The sequence below is a fragment of the Haemaphysalis longicornis genome, unplaced genomic scaffold (genome assembly GCF_048455015.1).
Source record: "Haemaphysalis longicornis isolate Haplotype H1 unplaced genomic scaffold, Haemaphysalis longicornis Haplotype H1 scaffold_1, whole genome shotgun sequence".
NCBI classification, from domain to species: Eukaryota; Metazoa; Arthropoda; class Arachnida; order Ixodida; family Ixodidae; genus Haemaphysalis; species Haemaphysalis longicornis.
Genome location: NW_027526203.1, coordinates 345,989,274 through 345,993,247, shown reverse-complemented (window position 1 = coordinate 345,993,247; position 3,974 = coordinate 345,989,274). Strand labels below are relative to the sequence as shown.

The following is a 3,974-nucleotide window of genomic DNA, read 5'->3' as shown; positions in this document are numbered from 1 at the left end:
TAATGAGGCAGTCATTCCAATGAACCAAACATTCATTTTTTCTTCGTTGACTAACAGGGATTTACTTTTTCGTGGCATTTACAGTGAAACCTCATAAGAACTGAAAGGTAGCTTTGTTATAGGTAGTCTACTAATAGTAACGTGATGAAAACAAATAACTTGCAACTCCTGTTGTATCCCTTACTCCATTATGGCTCATTTTGTTGCCCCGCATGACCTGTCACACTTGCTGAGGAAGTGACACGGCAACACCAAAATGGTCAGAAATGGAAAGACATTTATTCTGCACTTCAGCCAGACAAATGATGACTAGCCGTGGATCACGGCATGTGTAACTTTGCCTATGTAATTTGCTTGTGCACAACTGCTCATCCGTTATACTGCTCCTTGCGCGTCGTTTCAAATCGTGGTAACCGGACAACGGTGGCGGTGGTCAATCCCACGGGATATGTCCCAGGGGAAGACGAAGATGTGGCATGACATGGCCTGGATTAGAACATGGCCAACAGTGCTGGACTAGGTGTGCACAGCGTGACCTGCTGATGATCGGACCTTGGGGGAACGGGACTTCCAGTAAAGGTGTGGTTTTCCAGGGACCCCGTGTCTTTCTTGGGAACCACAGTCGGGTGAAAGGACCCTGGTACTAGAAAATAATGCCCTGCCATTACCTCAATGTGATTAATTTTGATCGGCCCATAAATATCAAAGAAAAGTTTTCTGGTAACACAGGTAACCATTCAACAGAAGTATTTTGTTATTAAAGCGTACAAATTTATTGCTCCATTTTTCTGCACATCCAAAGATGGCCCAGTGTGTCGCAGTCACCGTGGCCATGGTCAGCTGCAAAAGAAGCAAAGTTTCACTTCAGATGATGGTCAGCTGAACTCTGAATTACATGCAGTAGCTACAGGGCCATACCCAGAGGGGGAGTTTGGGGGTTTGAACCCCTCCCGAAATCGTTTCCAGGCAGCATGTAAGCAATACTTACTGTTGTTTCGGGAAAACTACCTCCTTCCCAAAATCCATACCCCCCCCCCCCCAAAAAAAAAATCTGGCTATGGTCCTGAGTAGCTATAATGGGAATCACAAGTTGGGTGCCACATGAAGACAGCACCAAAGAATGGTTGATAAACTGGAAGGATAAGCAGTCTAATTTCGGGTTTAACACACCAAATAACACTTTCACCTGCATGCCTACCCTTGAGTTTACATTACAACTGATTTGCATGACTCAACACTCGCACACACACACACACACGCACTACTTCTCAAGCAGCTCTTAGGTGCAGCATCCGGTGGCGAATACTCCAAGCAACAAAAAAAGCTCAGATTTGTTTCTACTAAACGGAAGCCTAATCATGCTGCACCCGGAAAAATGGCCAAGCCAACAATAACTGAGCAGAAGGCTGTAGAAGTTGTTCTCCAAGCTGCGGGTGGGTCTGGTGGCCAGCACACAGCATTTGATCACACATACTAAAGGGAGCACTAGTACCAGAGGCCTTCATACTAAAAAACTGAACCCTAAAATTTCTGCTATGACCAGCAGCATGTTTAATTTATTTGCATGAAAGGAAAACAATGCAAACTTATTTACCTTTTTACGTTATTTTTTCTTCACCTGGTACAATGCTTGAATAATTGTTTGTGGGGTTTGTGCCAAAGCTACACCTTCGCTAAAAGGCACACTGTAGTGGAGGGCTCGGGATTAATTTTGACCACCTGGGGATCTTTAGCGTGCACCGAATCTCGACCGTACGGGCGTTTTTGCTTTCCGCCTCCATCCGAAATGCAGCCGCCATGGCCGGGAATCGAACCCGCGTGCTTGGGCTCAGCAGCACAACACCATAGCCACTGCAGTGGGTCCCATGATGCCTGAATGGTTTACCCAATCTCAGCTCCACCCGCTGCAGTCGATCGAGCGATCGGCACAGTAGGGAGGTAGTTTTTATGCTGATTAGCAAACTTCAACAATGAAAAAATAAAAAGTAGAAGCAGCAAATACTCAAGACTGCATAAGACAGGTGTATCGGTGTGTATCACTTGCACCATCAGGCAGAGAAATTGAATTGAAATTCAATTTTGTAGATGGCGCGTGGGTTGACGGGTGTCTGAGCGTGCAGAATTAATCACACGTGATTACCCCTTTATTTGTTCTTTTTCTTTCTGCACAGTTTTATTTGTCCTTAGCTTGTTTTTAAAAAGAGTGTCTGTATAATAAACTGCAGTTGTAGTAGCGCACTTGTGTTGTCCTTTCACAGCCCCTGTCCATTTTATTGCCCTCCACTGTTCGAGAAAAGGAATATCAACTAGCCTAGGCCAACCCGTCACATTAAATCAGTTTTGGTGAGACTGCCCTTGTACTTTCAAAAATGTTGAGGGTACCTTAAGGTCACTTGTCAAAAATGATAGCCAACTTGAACAGTTTTCCTTTCCCTCTTTGTCACTCCTTTATCCCTAGCTCCTTAACCACCGGTGATATAGTATGTACAGAGAGCAACACACTTATCTATAACACAACTGTCGTACTTCTAGCCTCATCCTTCCTCGCCCGAAAAGAATATAAATAAAACTCTTATGGCATGGCGTTCTTAAATCTTACCGACCACTTTTGGCCTCAGAGTTTTTGTAAAAGATTGTTTCCGCCGTTTTCAGAGGCTCGCTGTTACAGACAAGTGTGTGGCACATGCACTGTACTCTGTTTTGTTGTGTGCTGGGTATAGCAACGCCCCAACATTATTTCCGAGTAAGAGCCAAAGGGGTTGCGAAGTCTTTCATCGCGTGACAATCCCTAGGCTTGACTTTAGCCGTACGAGTGCATACTAAACTAATGCCGCGACAATATGCCCTGCGAGAGAAAGTGAGACGAAACAGGGTCGCGAACAATGTACAAAGCAACGTTTGTACCTTTCAGTTGTACAAAGCAACGTTTGTACCTTTCAGTTAAGGAACACAGATTGCGAGAATGTGGTTTTAACGTGATGAATGGCGATCGCTATAGCTCAAATTTTCTTGGTGCAAACATTTTGCTGAAATTAAATGCCAAAACAGCCAGTTGTCGCATCCGCGTCGCTGGCTCCCTCCATACCTAATGTGTGCTGCGTTTTCGTTCGTTTGCATTCAGGTTGAGCAACCAGCTTGTCTGCGAAACACCAAAGACTGGCACTATTAACAGCTAATGTCAACGGATTCTAACAGTCACTGGATGCTGCGGTAAATTTACAATGTTCGTCCGTTTAATTTGTCCTCGCGGATCGAGTGTGAAACCTCGCGACAACAGTCTCGGGGTGGGACAGCAAAGAAGGAAGCGTAGAGGTATTAAAAGCATTGAATCGTAACAAACTGGTCGTATGTACTCACCACACTCACCATGTCGCATCGCTGGCGATCCGTTGGTTAACCCGCCGCTGCTGAAAAGCGACGACCGCACATACGCGACAAGAAGCCGTCATGCCGGGAAAGACAAAAAAAAAAGAAAGAAAAAATACGCTTGAGGGCGCAGAGATCACCACCGAGCAGTGGTCTGGTAGCGAGAGTAGAGTACGTTGTTTTTATTGTGTTTTATTGTGGAATGTCGCAGCGGCGAAGCTCTCGTGACAACACCGGGCGTTCAGCAAGCCGAGCATGCGCAGTGGGGGTGTGGACGGCGCAACAACAACGAGGGAGGGACATAGCCCCGACCATGAGCTGCTTCGCACCTAAAATGTCAGAGAGCAGTGAATTCCAATCTTCCGCAGTTCTAGGAAAAAAACTAAATTTGAAAGCATTTGATCGCGCAGAAATAGGGGCTACTGCATATCTCTGACCATGACGTGTTCGACGTGTTTACAGGGAATTAACATTGTCTGGGAGGTCTATTTTTATATTACCAGACATGCAGTTCTAAAGCAAGAAAAGGTTACTGAACTTCCTGCGAGCTTCTAAAGTACAAACACCGTTTAATTGCATTGGTTGGTCGGGGAATCAAGCCTATATAT

At 45.3% G+C, this 3,974-nt stretch overlaps 1 long non-coding RNA gene across 1 annotated transcript; it reads right to left on the bottom strand.

Moving 5' to 3' along the window:
* Positions 1-257: 257 nt before the first annotated feature.
* On the bottom strand, positions 258-3,586 carry LOC144153547 (uncharacterized). Its single transcript, XR_013319327.1, has 2 exons — positions 3,358-3,586; positions 258-840 (listed from the first exon to the last, which is right to left on the bottom strand). It is a non-coding gene; the product is annotated as an uncharacterized LOC144153547 (long non-coding RNA).
* Between the last annotated feature and the right edge of the window lie 388 nt (positions 3,587-3,974).